Source organism: Phocoena sinus, chromosome 6 (genome assembly GCF_008692025.1).
Source record: "Phocoena sinus isolate mPhoSin1 chromosome 6, mPhoSin1.pri, whole genome shotgun sequence".
Classification (NCBI taxonomy): domain Eukaryota; kingdom Metazoa; phylum Chordata; class Mammalia; order Artiodactyla; family Phocoenidae; genus Phocoena; species Phocoena sinus.
Window position 1 is genome coordinate 55,014,279 of NC_045768.1, and position 19,041 is coordinate 55,033,319.

Here is a 19,041-nt window from a genome sequence, read left to right on the forward strand (position 1 = left end):
AACCAAAGAAAGTAGACCAAAGAAGGTAGAAAAGATGTGGGTTAATACAAATATTGGTCATTAAAATAATAACACTAAGATTTAATTTTAGGGATTAATAAATAATTATTGATAAATTCTGGAGCATCCTCCCCACACAATTATGGTGGGGAATGGATAGAGTGCCATTTGGGAAAAAGGTAAAAATACTGATTGACTTTACTTTTTGTTAAGTTAAATATGCATGTTATAATGTCAAAATTTGTAGGATATAGCTAAAGCAGTTCTTCCAGGGATATTTAACCTGACATGCTTGTGTTAACAAATAACAAATTATTAAGAGTTATTTAAAAATGCAAATAAAATCAAAGCAGAAGGAAAAAATAATAAAGATAGGAAAAGAAATTAATAAAACAGAAAAAAAAATAGGGGATGAATGAAGTCCAAAATTGCTTCATTTAGAAGAATAATAAAATTGATAATCTGGCAAGACTAATAAAAGGTGGGGAGAAGATGACACAAATTAATAATAGGAATGAAAAGAAGACAGAATTACAGATGCAGCAGAGATTAAAGAAGTGATAATATTTTATGTCAATAAATTTGTAAACTGAGATGAAAAGGACAAGTGTCTAGAATAATACAAACTACCAAGACAGACTTAAGAAGAAACAGAAATCCTGAATGACAATACAGCCATTAAAATAATTAAGTCAGAAATTTAAAACCTTCCCACTTGGTCTAAATGGCTTAACACTTGAGTTCTACTAACGTTCAAGAAACAGAAAAGTTCACACTCACATAAAATCTACCAAGAGTACAGAAATGAGATAAGACTAGAACAAGAAATGAAAACTTTAGGTGATCCTCATCATTAACTTAAATGTCAAAATCTTAACATATTGGTAAACTAACTCATTAAATACATAAAAAATATAACACATCATGACCAAGTTGAACATTTTTTCTAGGAATGTAAGGTTCATTGATCATGTCACTGAGAGATTAAGGAGAAAACAATTAACTACCACTGTAGAAGAAAATAAAAAAGGCTTAATAAAGTGCAGCAACCATTCAGAATAAAAACTCTTAGCAAACTAAGCATATAAGGGAAGCAGCTAACCTGTTAAAAACATACAGAAAATGTTATACTCAATTGTGAAATAGTTAAAAGCATGGCCTTAAGGGAATAAGCATAAGAAAAGGTCATGCACTATCAGCATTTCTATTCAATATCAAACTGAAGGTTCTAGTTTATATACTGTAATAAGAAAAAGAAATAAAATGTGCCAGCATTAGAAGACACAAAAATCATTATATGTAGACTATATAGTCTTATACATAAAAATCCCTAAAGAATCTAAAAATTATTCAAATTTAAAAGTTTAATGAAGTTTCATTTATTTCCTTTTCATCACTATGTAATAATTAATTCTTGTCATTGTTCTTTTTGATGCTTTAATTGACCCAAATGCCTGTGGAAACTTGTTGAGGCCAGCTCCTGTGTTCTTTTGACATGATCCTGATTACTCTTTGAGGGCTTCCTTGCCTTCTGGGCCAAAAAGATAATCCAGGCTCACCTTGGTCCTTCCCTGCTCCAGATCTGGAATTAGCTATTTCTATAAGAAGTCCTGTTTCCTTTTAGTCAGTAATGATACTTAGAAACCAAGATCTGTGTGCTGAGTGTGCTTATTGCTAATTGTGTGTCATTTCCTAGGTCCTTTTAATGTACAGAGCTAGGAAATATATGATTTAAAGAATAAATTCATCTGATAGAACCAATTCAAATTTAATATCACAGAAGCTTTTTAATCTTATTTTATTATATATGTATACATATATCTCTTATCTCTTACAGTAAAACATTGCGGTTTATAATTATATTAGTATATTTACTTACCTATTTTATCCTACAATATTTTTTTATAATTATAATACAAACACTATACTAACAATAAATCTACTAAGTAGAGTTTTAAGATTTCTTTGCAGTTCTTTTTTTCCTTAGAATACATCCCATGAAAATATATATTCTGAGTACTATGTTTAAAAATACTGTGAATTCATTATTTGTTCTGTGGTTATGTTATCTATTTGATATACAGTTAGGATTCTTTTCTTTTTGTTTCCATTCAATTTTAAGATTTGATATGTTTTCATCCTTTATGATTTTAATTTTACCTTTATTAGGTAAAATATTATATATTTCAAAAGTCAAAACTATATAAATAGGTATACTCCAATCCCTATCACCTTCAACCCAATTACCACTCACCCCATCTTATCAATCACTTTAATTACCTTTTGGTTTATAATTCCTGTATTTCTTTTTGAAAAATTAAGCAATACACACCCATACCTACATACATACACACATATATAGATTTATTTCCCTTTCTTTCTTAAACAAAAGGTGGCATACAATACATACTCTTTTGTACCTTGCTTTTTCACTTAACAATTATTCTGGCTATCACACCATAACAGTTTATAGAAATATTACTCATGATACTTTACAGCTTCATAGTACTTACTCAGTTGTATGGATATGCCATGGTTATTCAACCAGTCTTTGTAATTGAACATTTGGGTTTCCAATATTTTGCCATTACAAAGAAAACTACAACAAATAACTATCTTTATGTTACTTGATATTTATAGAGGTGTTTCATCAAGGTAAATTTTTAGAAGTGGGATTGTTAGGCCAAAGGGTAAACAGGTATGCAGATTTGTTAGATACCATGAAATTCCCCAAAATGGAGGTTGTAACCATTCTGCATTCTCACTAGCAATGAATGAGAATGCTTTTTTTCCTAGACTCTCCAATAGAGTGTATTTTTTTTTTTTAATTTTTAAATTATTTTATTTTATTTTAGGCTGCATTGGGTCTTTGTTGCTGTGTGGGGGCTTTCTCTAGTTGCAGTGACTTCTTGTGGAGCACGGGCTCCAGGCACGTGGGCTTCAGTAGTTGTGGTACACGGGCTCAGTAGTTGCGGCTGGCAGGCTCTAGAGTGCAGGCTCAGCAGTTGTGGCGCACGGGCTTAGTTGCTCCGCGGCATGTGGGATCCTCCCGGACCAGGGCTCGAACCCATGTCCCCTGCATTGGCAGGCAGACTCTCAACCACCGCGCCACCAGGGAAGCCCCTAGAGTGTATTTTTAAGAGCAAGGCTGCATTTCTAAACACCAGCAATCAATAATATAAACTGTAAATTTTTAAAGTTATCATTTACAAAATCAACAACAAAAATATATAATATATGGTAGGGGAAAAAACAAGGATTTTGTGAGATTTTTAGGTAAACAAAGTATTAAACTTTACTGAAAGACTTTAAAGAAGATATAAATAAATTGAGAGACAAGACATATTCATGGATCGAAAGACTTACTATTGTAAATATGTCAATGATCCTATAATTTAGCTACATGTTCAGTAAAGATTTTTTTTTTAAATCTCAATAGGATTTGTCAAGGACCTTGATGAATTTATTCTAAACTGTATACAGAAGAGCAAACAGCCAAGAAAGAGAGGCTAAGACAGGCTTAAAGAAGAACTAGGTTTGGGGACTTGCTCTATCAAGAAACAAGACTTAGTCGTTATGTAATTTAATATTTAATCACGGAGATAGAAAAATACACCAATGGAAAAGAACAGAGATCCCATACACAGACCTATACATATACAGAAACCTGATATATGACAGAGCTGGCATTGCAGATCTGTAAGTATGGATTATTTAAAAATGCTTCCAGAACAACTGATCACCCAGAGGAAAAAACTGAAAGTAGATTTCACCATTAAAAAAACTCTCAAATAAATCAAGAACTTAAAAGTGAAAGACAAAAGGTTAACATATTTAGGCAAAAAATATAGGATAATACTTTGAAGATCATAAGGTAGGAAAGGTGTCTTAGATAAAACATAAAAAAACATAAACCGGGCTTCCCTGGTGGCACAGTGGTTGAGAGTCTGCCTGCCGACGCAGGGGACACGGGTTCGTGTCCCGATACGGGAAGATCCCACATGCCGTGGAGCAGCTAGGCCCGTGAGCCATGGCCGCTGAGCCTGCGTGTCCAGAGCCTGTGCTCTGCAACGGGAGAGGCCACAACAGTGAGAGGCCCACATACCACAAAAATAAAAAAAATTAAAAAAACATAAACAATAATGAAAAAATTAATGTTTGACTTAAAATCAAGAATGCTCATCAAAAGATCTTAAAGGTAATAAAAATCCAAGTCACAAACTAGATGATAACCACCAAAGGATAGTATCTAGAATAAATGGAAGACTCCTACAAATCAATAAGTAAAAACCAAACAACCTTATTTAAAATAGGCAGAAAAATTTGTATTTCACAGAAGAAATACAAACAACCAATGAACATATGAAAAGAGGCTCAATCTCACTAGTATGTAGAAAAAATGCAAATTAAAATTCTAGTGAGAGAATATTTTATATACAAAAAAGGGCAAAGATTAAAAAGTCTGATAATACCAAGTAAGGATCTGAGGAAAGAACTCATATACTGGTGGGAGTATAAATTGGTAGATTCATTGTGGAAAAAGTGAACATGCACATACACGATGACCCCATGATTTCTCTCCGAGAGAAACTCTCATACACATGCCTCCAGTAAACAAGTACAAGAATAATTTAAACAGTACTATTCATAATAATAAAAACTTGAAATAACTTAAATATCCATGATGGTAAATGGATAATTAAATTTGGTATAATCATTTAATAACTATTAGATAGCTGTGAAAATCAATGATCCATAGGTCCACAAATCAACATGGATAATCAAAAGCAATGTGGAGCAAGTAAGAAAATCTCAGAAGAAATGCATTCAGTATGATTCTATTATACACGTTATATAAAAGCAGGCAAGACCAAACAATATATTTTTAGGGATATTTACACATGTGGTAAAACTTTAAGTAAAAGCAAGAAAATTATTAATACAATATTAAAATGGTAATTTCCCCTGATGGGGAGAGAGGGGATATGATCGGTAAAGGAGACAGAGAGATTCTAAGAGGAAAATCATCCATCTCTTATTAGAATTATCAGTGTTATTTTATTACTGTTTTCATTTAAAATAGACATATACGTTATATTCCCTCTTTGGTAGGTAAGATTCATTTCACAATTTCAAAAAGTCTAACGGAAGGAAAGAAAAGATGATTTTCTTAGTCCTTTACCTAAAAGCTTCTAGTGGCTTCCTGTTGTCTAGGGGATAAAATCCAACTTCCTACCAAGAAAAACTACAGGCTCTTCCCCATCAGGGCTCCAACTAACTTTGCAGCTTCGCCTCCCTCCATCTTCCCCCTAATCACCACCCCCATGACTTACCTGTATTCTAGTGACACCTGAATTATCAGATCCCCAAGCACACACCTAAGCTATGCACCTGCAGCTCCCTCTCCTGACATTCACTCTTCCTGTCTCAATTTAGCCAATTCCTGTTTTCAAACTAGGCAAATGCCAGATCCTTAGTAGAGTCTTCCCTGAAAAATTCTGATGCGTATTTTCTTCTGTGCTTTCACAAGGTATATTTCAATTTATCTGCTTATATGTCCCTCCTTGCTTGCCTGTGAGATCTTTGTAGGCAGGGACTATGTTTTCAATTCAGTTCAACCAACATTTCCTGTGTGTTAATTTTATGACTGTGCTGGACATTGAATTTATCAGGAATAGGCTGTATTTTCTACCCTCAAAGAATTTGCAATTTAGTTATACTCATGTCGATATTCTTTATGCTGATTGCAGTGCCTGGTATATTGCAGATTATTCAATTATGTCTGATGAATCAATGAATGAATCACTCAGTGAATGAACACACTAAGGGACAAACAGAACTACTCTTTTCCTATTTAAATAAACAAACAAATCTTTTGGCAATGAATCATGCTTTCAGTGGTTTTACAAATCCATGACTTTTTAAGGCTGTAAATTGTATATATCTGTCAAAAACTAAAGTTTATCTAAGGAAAAAAATACCAAAAGTGTATCTTAAAGGAGATTATTAATTATTAATTATTCTGATGGAATTTCCAGAACCAACCAATTAAAAGTTAGACCCACTATACAACACAATACCAAGCAAAAATACAAGTTGTGTGTGGAACTGGAAAATATCAGTGAAAGTATTCCTTTTTGGTCTCTCCCAAGTAAACCTCTGTTTGTAAACATGTTAACTTGCTGTTCGCTTTCTTTAAAAGGAAAAAAATTCCCAAGGAAAAGTCCAAATCAAGCATTTCTTTAAAGTTTTAAAATTCCTAAGCAGCTTTAGGCACCCAGTCAGTCTTCAGATCTGTCACTTATGAATAGTATATGCCAAAGAATACTGAAAATGATGCATCTCTCAGATACTAGCTTTCAACAAACCAAACACAGAAAAGCAAGTAAGGATCATCTGTATGATGTGGCTATGCTATCTGAATGCTTCCTTCTCCCTTCCTTGGCCTCTATTCTTTGGTGGACAAATGTATTATCATTCTCAACAGACATCTTATTCTGACCCTCCGGGGTGGTTCTCGCTAGTCTCACTGTGGTAGACAGAATAATGACACCTCCAGCAATGTCCATGTCCTATCCCCAGAATCTGTGATATGTTACATTACATGGTAAAGGGATTTGGCAGATTGATTAAATTAAGGGTCTTGAGATGGAGAGATTATCTTGGATTCTCTGAGTGGCCTAATGTAATCACAGGGTCCTTTTAAGAGAAAGGCAGGAGGATCTGAGTTATTAGTAGTAGATGTGACAATGGAATCAAGATAAGAAGGTGTCATAAGCCAAGGAATGCAAGTGGCCTCTGCAAGCTGATAAAGGTAAGGAAACAGATTCTTCCTTCAGAGCCTCCAGGAGGAACCAGCCCTGCTGACTTTCACCCAATAAGCCCACGAAGACTCATTTTGGGCTTCTGACCTCCAGAAATGTAAGATAATAAATTTGTATTGTTTGATTTGCCACCAAATTTGTGGTAAATGTTACAACAGCAATAGAAAAGGAATCCACTCACTGATTAGACTGTATCCCTGCATACATTCTCTTGCCCTAACATTTTCCTTGGCCCCACATAATACCCAATTCTCTCATTTCTGAAACTATCATCATGTCTTACTGGTTATCCCCTTGTGCTCTGGTATGATCTGTATGAACCTGATACTTGTTTGTTGCCTGTAGCAGACACTGTGGATTAATTACCCTGAAACTACTTCCAATTCACTCTCCCTTGCTGCCTCACACTGCAGTGGCTAGAAAGTCAAACACTCTTTCCCAGCCTTTCTTGTAAAGAGGGATGACAGTATAACCCAGTTCTGAAAAGTGATGCATATGGATGTCTGCTGGGAGAAAGAGAAAATTTGAGGAAAACTTTTGCTTTTTTGATGAAAAGGAAAGGTGGGACCAGTGTGACCGTTTCCCTTTCTTCCTACCTTGAATATGAGTGTGATGATTAGAGCTGCAGTGGCTGTCTTGCTGTCGTGAGCAAAAGGCAAAGAGAACCACAAAGACATGGGCTCTGATACTGCTGAGTCATGGAGCCGAAGTCAATAGTTGCCTATGTCTGAAAACTTCTGGTTTTATGAGAATAATAGCTCCTTCTTTTTTAAGCCACTGTAGTATGGTTGGTGTTACTTGCAGCTTGAAAGCACTCCTAATGTATTACTTTTCTCTGGTAGCCCCCATTGTATAGCAATACCATAAGCAGCCAGATCACTGAGGCTTTGGAAAGTATAACAGAAACCTCTCTAGCACATAGTTTTGTGCACTGGTATATATAGAAAGGAAAGAAAGAAAAGAAAGGAAGGGAGGAAGGGGGGTGGGGGAAGGAGGGAGAGGGGAAGGGAGAAAAGGAAAGGGAGAAAGGAAGGGAGGGAGGGAGAAAAGGAAAGAGAGGAAGAAAGGAAGGGAGGAAGGTAGAAGGGAGGAAGGAAGGAAGGAAGGAAGGAAGGGAGAGAGGGAGAAAGGGAGGGAGGGAGACGGGGAGGGAGAAAAGGAAAGGGAAGAAGGAAAGAAGAGGGAGATAGGGAAGGGAGACAGAGAGGGAGGGAAGGAGGAAAGGAAGGAAGGAATGCAAAATGAAACTTCAGTCATTACTATGAAACTACAAATTGAAAAAGAAATGCTGAAGAATAGATGTATCCACCTTCATTGGCTCAACCTTGCAGAATTACATGTTATAAACACACATTGAAGAACTTGCAATGACAGTCAAATTGAGACTTCCAAGCTCCCAATCACTCCTTCTAACATCAATGTACTGAGTGTCTCTAAGTCTCTCCATCACCATTCTGCAAACCCAAAACCAAATTGACTCAAAATATTACTAAAGGAGGCTTAATTTGCCAGTTCCAAATATAGTACTCCAGTGTGCTGGAGACTACACATAACATAAAATTCCCAGAGTAATAATAAAAATTATAGTGAACTGTCTAGAGGAAATCAGTGCCAAAGAAGACAGAAGATTATTCTGGGAATTAAACTATACCAACTTTCTAAAATTTCACCTTGGTACTCATACCATTAATTGTCTTACAAAATTTGAGATTTGTTACAGTTCCTTGGTAAATCTTTTACGGCAAAGTCAGAGATCTAAAATGGGCTTTTTCGTTAGAACATTCCATTTATAATGACTATTACTGTAGTGCCCCAGTGCACCGAAACATTCAGAGGCTGAAGTCAACAACCTATGTGGATGACCTACTCAATGGCAGGCACAGAGCTAGAAATGGAGACAGAGAGAAATTATAATTCTTATCCTTGTGAAGCTTAGTTTCTGGTTAAGTAATAGACATTAACAAGTAAATATATGTTATGAGTTGTAAAAGGGAAATTACAAGTTATTTGAGTGGAATGAGGGAATGGATAAAAAAAAACTCCTTTTAACTGACTGATTGATTGATTGATTGAAGACCAGAGCAAGGGTGGTAAACAAGAAAAAGACTCCTTGACATTTGGTAGGTCAACATATCAGGACTGTTTCAAGTAAAGAAAATAAAAGAATAGATGGAAATGATGAGGCAGTGGGAGGACTTTAATACACAAATTACTCAAATCCCTCCACAAATACCAAAAATGTCTTTGGAGACATGATTGGTACTAGCTGTGAACTCGTTCTCCAAAGTCATTCAAAACATGAAGGATTAAATGAGGATCCAGCCAGATACTGTTGTATGAACACTACTTGGAATAGCTGGAAGACTGAGAAGGTTGGTCACAGGACAAGTACAGTTCAGGGAAGTTCAATATCACTGAGCACACGTTTGGCACATCCAGCGGCTGCTGTTCATTGTGCAGGTCTACTGGTTTGCGGGAATACTGCAAGGGGGAGCACTGGGATTAGTTATATGGTTTCACAGAACACTGAAAGAGATGGAGACTAACAGTTATTGAACAGATACTGTGTGGTCCTTACACGTTAACTCATTTAATCCTTCCAACAACCCTGTGAGATACCAATTAGTAATCCCATTCTACTAGACTTAGAATATGGATTTTAAACATACTTAGATTTGGGTCCTGGCTCTACCATGTATTATTTATCTATGATAACATAAATTTAAAATGTGACTGAATGAAGAAATGAAGTAACCCTCCCAAAGCAAAGTCAAAGTAGGATTAAAATTGGCAGTTCCTCAATTTACAGGCAGTGGTCTAACCCCTTGAATTACAATGCCCTCAGTGGTGAATTCTCTGGTCTATTCTAAACTGTCATTAGACATATTCAAACTTCAGCGTCTACCTTCACATGTTTTGGTGTCATTTCTCCATTCAGTATTCTCTGTGGCACCTAACAGTGGAAAATATATCTTGAAATAACTGTTGTAAGAGAGTAAATTGGTGCATTCTATTTTGGGGGGTGGGAGTGGAGGAGGCAATTCGGCAATTCTTATCAAAATTTCAAATGCACATACCCTTTATATAACAATCTCACTGCTAAGAATTTAATTTACTGCTCTACAATAAAAGTATGTCCTGCCATAAAAGTAAGGATGTATATAGCATACATCCACAAATACACACATATACACACAAAAGGCTAATAACAGGAGACAGAGTAATGTAGTGAATAAGAGTATGGCCTTAGGAGCTAAACCTCATGAATTCAAATGATGCTTCTTTCTGCTTCTACCATTTTCTAATGTGACATCAGGCCTCTTGGATCTCTAGTCCTCAGTTTTTTTATCTATAAAGTTAGGACATGAAGAGTACCTACTGGGACTTCCCTGGTGGCGCAGTGGTTAAGAGTCCGCCTGCCAATGCACGGGACCCGGGTTTGATCCCTCGTCCGGGAAGATCCCACATGCCGCAGAGCAACTAAGCCTGTGTGCCATAACTACTGAGCCTGCACTCTAAAGCCCGCGTGCCACAACTACTGAACCCGTGAGCCACAACTACCGAGCCCGTATGCTGCAACTACTGAAGTCTGTGCACCTAGAGACAGTGCTCCGCAACAATAGAAGCCACCGCAATGAGAAGCCCACACATCGCAACGAAGAGTAACCCCCGCTCACCGCAACTAGAGAAAGCCCGTGCGCAGCAATGAAGACCCAATGCAGCAAAAAAAAAAAAAAAAAAAAAGGATAGTACCTACCTCATACACTTGTTGAAAGGATTAAATCAACTATACATGTAAAGGGCTTAGGCCAACAAGTATAAAGTACTGTACAAATGTTAGCTGCTATTATTATGATTTTCAGTCAAATACTGTACTAGCAAAATAATCTGAAAATAACCAAAACATCTGCCAAGAATAGGATGGTTGGATTCATGAGATGGAATCCATATAAGAGAAAATGATATTACCACTGAAGGCACTGAAATCTATCTGTATCAGCTGCTTGTCCAGAAGAGAAAGAATACACATGCATCAGGCAAAGAATTCTATCTGGGGCTCTGTGGAGTTTTTTCCCCCTCAGTTGCCTCTTAGCCATTTATTGAATTAGTACTGCTATGGTCAGTGCTTCAGGATGAGCGGAAATGTGAGACAATACAAAGGTTAAAGTCATGTGTATCTGCACACGGACATAACATCTTTACAGACCCACATAGGTCCTTCCTACCTGCTGCTTCACTTCTTCAAGTCGCAGCTATCATGGGAAGAAAACACTTGAACTACCTTCTTCTCATCCCTGCTTTCAACAGACTTTCCACAAAAGCTGCCAAAATAATTGGGCAGAATGCAGGTTTTCCTGCCTGGACCTACAGTGTTAGGCTCTTTGCTGTAAATTCTCTCTTTCACACTCCTTGCCTGACAGGTAAATAGCATGAATGCTCCCTTAATGGATTATTCTGAGCACTGGTTTTAACTACAGTTACTCATATGATTCAAGAAAACGGGAGTGTTTCTAAACCACATTTAACCAATCGTATGGAAATTTTGAAAATAGAACAAAGGGGCAAACCAGTAGATGAGAATATAACTTAGTTGCAGGCTAGGTTATAAAAAATATGTGTCATCACTGAATTCAAGTCATACCTTCAGCATATGTGAGACGAGGAAGGTTTGAAGACCTAGGATGGATTGTGGGTGAGGAGTAGAGAAAGGAAGGGGAACCAAGGCATGTTCCTGACTAACAAATGCCTGGCACTATACATACCTTAAGTACTCAGACCAATCCTATGAACTAAGAGTCATCATCTCCACACTGTAGATGAAAATACTGAGGCTTGGAGAGCTTAAAAGACTCGCTCGAGGTTATTTAGCAGGAACGTGACAGAGCTTAGATTTAAAAACCAAGTTGGCTGGTTCTAAAACCCGTGCTCGCACTTCTAAAGCCCAACATTTTGGGGTAGGACACTATATTTCAATAATAGTTAAGGCTAAGGGAAAATGTAGGAATAGATAGAAGGTCTATAAAAAACTCTTAATGGTGCTCTTTGACCAAGAGAAACACTGTGAGGAGACAGATCGGAAAGTCCTGGATCCAAGCTGCCCCGGAAAGAGGCAAATGCTAACAGCCAAGGCCCAAAGTCATTAATGTACTTCTTTGTGGGCCAAAATGAAATGATAATACATTGGTAACCTGCAGCATTCTGGGAAGTCACTTGGAGGTTCTTGTTTATGGGGGCACAAGCCTTGAGACCAAGAATCTGACTCATCTTCCTAGAGGGACAGACTACTGGGAGAAGAGCATAGGAAGCCAGCTGCTAATCCAAACACTCCACAGGGTCTCACAGCGCTTGGTTCAGTCCTGCTTGAGCCTGGTGGGTGTTGTCCTGCTTCAGGGGCCCCCAAAAGACAGGGGACGTCCAGGATTTAGCCTGAGCAGTAGCAAAGAGCCCTGGCTGTCCTCCTGATTGGACAGGAAAACAGCCAAGCTCTGAGCTTTAGGTGGTATGACCCCTACTTCCCACCACTTAGGCTAATGTGAAAAATAAAGTCCAACACTCTCCATGTCCCTCTTCCTCTTCCTGGTTCAAGGACACCTCCCTCATCTCACTGCCGGCTGCACCCCTCTCCCCGGATGCCATCTTCTCAGTCCCCTGCCAAAACTAAGAGGTAGATCAATCCCTACTAAAATGCCAATTATAAAAGAAATATGATGCTAACAGTCCCAGGGATAGTTGGAATTTCAGTGGGGATTTATTGACAATTTAAGAAAAAAATCTAAAGAAACTAAAGGAAATGAATATCTAGTGGTAGAATTTCAGAAACTATGAAAAGCTGATGATATACACAAATTCTTACCTGCACACGTGGGCAGACATACACACATAAGAAAGATATAAAAGAAAGATCACACACATATATAATTTTTTTTAAGTATATCCATAAGCTACAAATCAAGAAGTACCGATGTATATTCTCACTTTGGAGAGATAAAGACTTCGGTGGCAATCACAGACATTCCTAAGGCTATTGCCTACCTCCAAATGTCGCGATGTACCCAATGTCCCTAGGGGTATCGCCCCAGGCCTCTGTGAGACAGCCAAGGCTCTGGGACCAAAGGCCAGTCTTTTGTCAGCATGCTTCTGTGTGTACACCAGGGCTGCATGTGCCTGATCCCTCTGCACCTAAGCTCTCACTTGCCCAAAGAAAGCCCCTAATTCCACAGTTTCTTAAATTCTCTCTATCCAACAAACCCTCCCAGTCTCTGCAAAGTCTGTTGACTATAAAGGGCCTGTGAGTGGCTGAGAGAAGGCTTGGCCTTGTTTTTACATGGCTCAGAAGGGTATGCTCTGAGATTCCTCAGGATCACTTCCAAAGGCCTGACCCAGAGCATGGTGCTTGGCTCACAGTAGGCCCTCATATTACATTTGTTTAGTGGCTCTGAACTGCTCGGCCAGGACAAGTCCAGCCTTTCATGTGGGCTCAGAAGTTGTCATCAGCTTCCAACATGAGCACTGATCCCAGCTATAGCGGCCAGTGCCTTTCCCTGCTCTCATTCTATTCCCAGGTGAAGAGGCAGACAGAAGTTGTCCAAAATGCTCCCAGTGTATTTCAAACCTAGCCCCCCACAGTACATCCCTGGATAAAACAGGCAGGGCCTGCAGAATTCTACGTGGGTTACACTATCTTATTTTATCCTTAACTTGACATCTTTCAACACAGGGGGTAAGGACTGATGTATGTGGCCGGGGGTGACACTCAGAGCACTCCATGTTCATCTCTTCATCTAGAGCGATTCAGAGGACTGGCTCCACATGTTGCTTATGTGAATTCTGTGACATAGTCAAAAAGGCTACGGGCTGGAGATCTGGAAGCTTCTGACCCTAGTCTAAATGCTGTGAAATGAACTCTAAAGCCACTGATGTTTAAAGTTGGAGGAAAGTTTAAAGGTGATATTGTTCCAATATCTACATTTTACAGATGAGGAAATCGTGATGAGGAGAACTGAGGTGAGAAAACCATGGTCATGAACTTGACCCCGTTGAGTCATAACTCACAGCCCAGTGCCCTTTCCACCACAGCATTAGAGTTCTTCATGGGTTGATACTCTGTGATACAGAAGAGGCGTTCCTGCTACTCACAAGAAAATGGATGCATCCATAGATGAATCTCACAGAATCTAAGTTAAAACACTGAGTCAGTCTCTCTCCCTCTCTCTCCTTCCAGAGCTGTTCCAGAACACCATGTGTGAGAGAAAACAACAGAATGGAAATTGCTCATATGGAGCGTGAGGAGGCTGCCCACCTCCCTCGCACAGCCCGCGTGCAAAGACAACCCCTCAGCTGTGCTGCAGACGCAAGGTAGCTCATGCTCACTGTTTATTTTGACAGCTGACAAGCCAGCTGGCATGGATCACTCCTCACTTCCAACAGAGATGCCACCAGGACACGTGTGACAGGCACCAGCTGCCGCTCAAGAAGATGGGTAGTGTTCTTGAGGGCCAGCAAGTGCAGCCCATGGCCCAAGCCCTGGATCCCATAGCCCTCCACAAACTTCCCAGCAGAGAGCAGAAGTGGGACTGGCTTCATGCTGGCCATTTGTGGGAAGGGGTAGAAGCACACTCATGCTGCCTGGGTTGTTGGGGCCATGACTGGAGCCTTAGAGTAATCTAAGATTACTCTAAGGCTCCCCCGTGGGTCTGTGCTGTATTTGGCAGAAGAATGACAATCCTGGAGCAAGAGGAGCAAGGAGGAGAAGGAAGAGACAAAATGTTGTATCTGAAAAATGCTCTAGGCACCGCCAAAGGTGTGGGCCAAACACTAAGGGACCTGGCAGTCTCTGGAACAGGAGGGCCTCCCATCCTCTGACCTCAGCCAGGTCCAACCTGGATTCACTGCAAAGAGAGAAGCAGTCCTTTGTAGAGCTGGGGAAGGGGAAGGGCCTGGTCACCTCAACCCAGGACATAGGACACAAAAGAGGCTCTCAAGTGGCACACACCAAAGAACAGGAGAAGCCCCTCTGCTCACACTCAGCATGGTGTATAGAAGGGGTTCTCAACCTCACACCATTGACATTTTGGGATGGATCATTCTTCACTGTAAAAAGCTGTCCTGTGCATTGCAGGATGTTCAGCAGCATCCCTGGTTTCTCCCGACTGAACTCCAGTAGCAACCCCCTCTCCCCAGTTGTGGCAATCAAAAATATCTCCAGACATGTCCCCTGTCCCCTAGCACAGCTCCCAATTGAGAACACTGGTGTCAAGGTCAAGAGCACAGACTCAGGCCCCAGACTGCCTGGGCTCTTAACCCCAACTCTGCCACTTACAAGATTGGATAACTTTAGCCATGGCACTTGATCTTTGTGCTCAGTGTCCTCAGCTGTAAAATAGGAGGATAATAACAGAACCCACTTTATCATGTGGCTCCAATATTAACTTATTTCATATATGGAAAACACTCAGAAATGGTGTCTAGCCTATAGTAAGCATTCCCTCCCTCCAGAGGAGCTCAGGAAATATTCATTCTTCCAGAATCCCTACCAGCAGGGCTCCACCTTTAGAGCCTACCAGTGAGAGTCATCTTGTGCAAATTGGAAACAGAAGAGAAGGAGAAGCCATTTTCCCCCTCTAGGAATAGCAAACAGAGCCACGGTACATAGAACAGACTTGAAATTTGCCTCAGATTCCAGACTTCTCCTGCAAAGTCCCTGCTTTGGTGCACTAAATGACTGAGGTCATCTGTGACTCTTTCTTTTGATTTCTGGACCCTCTTAATTTTTGGAAAGCCAGATGCAGTTTTCCCTGAGCCTTTCTCCACTTGCCTGTTCAATGGTTCTATAAGGCATAATTGCCTGTACGAAATCCCCTCCTTCTTAAAGTACCTAGAGTGGGTGGGTCCTGTTTTCCAGACCAGACTCTAACTATGAACCCATTAACTTGATCAAGTTACTAAAATCCTACTATCAGAAGTGTTCCTGGGAATAGTGATGCACTGATATGCATGTATGGATGGATGTATGGATGTATGGATGGATGGATGATGTATTTATGCGTGTATCTATATAGAACCTTTATTTGCAAAGAAAATCCCAAAGTACAAAACAGGTAAAAGTGGAGCTTCTCAAGATAGATAGGTGTTGGGTGAAGGGCGTGCCCATGTGGCTTACCACTTGCTCATACTTCTTCCCTACACCTGCAGAATCCTAAGCCTCTGAAACACCTTGTTTGCAAATCCCTGCACTAAGAGAAGAATCCTAAAATACACACCAGTTCCATGCATACAAAGTGCTAAACTGGAAGTCTGGAGGAAGTACTCCCAGAGCCAGAGAAGGTAGCAAACAACTGTTGATTGATCGCTCTAGAGAAGCAGGTTTGTAAGGTGCACTGTGCCCGGCCCTGGGGAGAGAAAGGGCTCAGTAAGAATCAGGGTCTCTGTTCTCAAGATTTTCATAGTCAAATGGCAGACGAAAACAGAAGCAAGGCCCAGAAGACACAGAAAATAAGGTGACACATCTTGGTGAGAGGCGCATGGCATTGGGTGGCCTATAAGTGTCTTTGGTCCTATGAGCAAGGCCTCAAAGAGCAGACGCCGGGCTATGCACCACAAAGTGCTCTCCCTGATTCACAGATATGATAGGTAGCCCACTCACAAAGCGTCTAGAATATAAAGCTTCCCAAGCAGGGGAGGGGGCCAAAGACCTGGCATCCCATCTATCTGGTGAATAATGCACTGAACTGCTTCCAGCCTGCTGTTTCTGGTCCAGTTGCCCTCACCAATTAGGAGGGAGTTGCTGTATGATCATTATTTTTCTAATTGATTTTGGTAATGCTTTCATCTGGTGAGTTTGGTTTGGGTGGGACAGATATCTTGTCCCCATACTTCACTTTTCATTTGCTATGACTTTCATAAAACTCTAGCTATTCACAGGAAACTGGGCAAATCTTTTAAGATTTTTAAAAAATTGTTTTGACGTACCCGCCAAGAGACTGATCTTTCTTTCCAGCACTGATTTCCACAGTCAGATTTTTATGGTTGAGAATTCTCATTAAAAATTATTAATTTTGGCAGAAGTCGGAAAGGTGACAGTAGAGAGGGAAGTACTAGAAGCACTGAGATTTTTTTTGCTTCCATTTGAAGAAAGCCTGCCTGTAAAGCAAACATCATGGGGAGAACAAAGAAAAAGTTTTAAAGTACAACAAAAACCCTTCTAACACTGTTTGTGTCATTCAAAGCAATTTCATAAGTATAGGGGCTAAACCACTGTCCCATTACCTGTTCATACGTACTCTAATATTAGGCTGTAAACCCCTTAAGTATGAACAATGTTTTCTACAACTCCAATCTTTCCACAGCAGTCGCTGCAATGTCTGCCAGATATGAGCATTGAAAAATACCCGTAAATAAATGAATCAGTGAGTTACTAATAATTATTAGAAGAGTGTAGATAAAAGTAGTCAATGCACATTATGGAGATCAAAAGCAGGGCCTAGAAATCTAGGCAAACTAGATCCTTTTTGATAATTATTGTATTTATTCTTTCACCTGTGTCATGAGCAAAAAGGAAAAAAAGGTTGATGATCATTCCCAACTCTCCTCCAATAATTCTCCAAAGGAACTGAACATATAAACCCTTCTTGATGCTATTATTTATATATTTATACAATTTCTTGAGGACATTGAGATTCCTGTTTCTTTAACTACTATGTAAAAACATTCTTCCTTACATTTTTGTGGAGACTATCATGTCCCTTTATGATCTGTCAGGAAATGGGGGCACCTGGTGGGCCCCAGCCACCATTTCTCTTGAACTTTGTTTTCTTCTAATCCTTTTCACATGTTGGAACTTCACCTCTCCCTGGTTTCTTGTACAGGAATAGAGCAAAACTGTGACTATCTTTGGGAACCTTTAGCTCTCTGTGGCAGCTGGGATCACAGTGTGGTGATGCCTGTGAACTGATTTATAATCTCTGGTGGCCCATGATGTCCCATGTCCCCAATTCTCCAAACACCAGAGCACACACTTCTCAGAGGATGAGCTAGTACAGACTTTAAGATACCCTACAAGTTTAAGAATCACTTCCATAGCAAACTCCATTTCTTCCTTATATATTTTCTCTTTTGATGATTGTTGTGACATTTATTCCCAATATCAAAGGAAGCAGTAACAATTATGTTAAGAGTCAAAGCACACTTTCTCATTATATAATAAATTTTCTGTCCTTAGAAATTCATTGTTTCTATATGATTGCTGCATTTAAATACATTAAATAGGAATAAGATGCCTACTCTGTATACAAATTTAGACCATTTATAACAGGTATGTAAGGCCTGACATATAGCAGGTCCTCAATAAATGTTCATTTGGCTTCTCTATCCAACAGAGAACATAGGCAGGCTCGAGACCTACTATTACTAGCTTATTATTTTGTGGGTATGAAGTATTAGGCCACCTTTACCTTCACTTTTCTAGTCAGTGCTTGATCTCTTGGTGGCAAATGTCTTGTGTGAGGACAAAAAAGACTCCAAGGATTAGTATAGTCACAGGCAGGCCAGATAGATAGATGCAAACCTGGATGACTCAAGTGTGAAGTGGCAAGGCAAGGCAAGGCAGAGGAACACAAGTCCAGGTGGGCATTTGTCAAAAAATGGAGAGGCCAAGGCCTCAGCACACAATTGGGCAGCACAAGTATGCCCAGCGAAGGGGTGATGGGAGCTGAAATGCCAAACATAGGGGGCATCTTTTACTCTTTCGTGTAAAAGTACCATATGAGCATATTACAATTCTGAGAGAGCCAAGGGCAATGAAATGCAGACAAACTTGAAGAAGGAATTGACATGGGGCCCAAGAATCAAGAAGATCTCCATTTGGGGACTTCCCTGGTGGCACAATGGTTAAGACTCTGTGCTCCCAATGCAGGGGGCCTGGGTTCAATCCCTGGTCATGGAACTAGATCCCACATGCATGTTGCAACTAAGAGTTCGCATGCCACAACCAAGGAGCTGGCGAGCCACAACTAAGGAGCCAGCGAGCCGCAACTAAGGAGCCAGTGAGCCGCAACTAAGGAGGCCACCTGCCACAACTAAGGAACAAACATGCTGCACCTAAGGAGCACACATGCCACAACTAAGGAGCAGGTGAGCTGCAATGAAGGAGCCCACCTGCCACAACTAAGACCTGGTGCAACCAAATAAAATTTTAAAAAGAAGAAGAAGAAGAAGATCT

General features: G+C 39.7%; 1 protein-coding gene across 7 annotated transcripts in view; it reads right to left on the reverse strand.

Annotated features, from left to right (window-relative positions):
- Nucleotides 1-19,041, reverse strand: part of GLIS3 (GLIS family zinc finger 3) — a 702,615-nt gene that overhangs the window by 183,237 nt on the left and 500,337 nt on the right. The gene's annotated exons all lie outside the window — the stretch shown is intronic.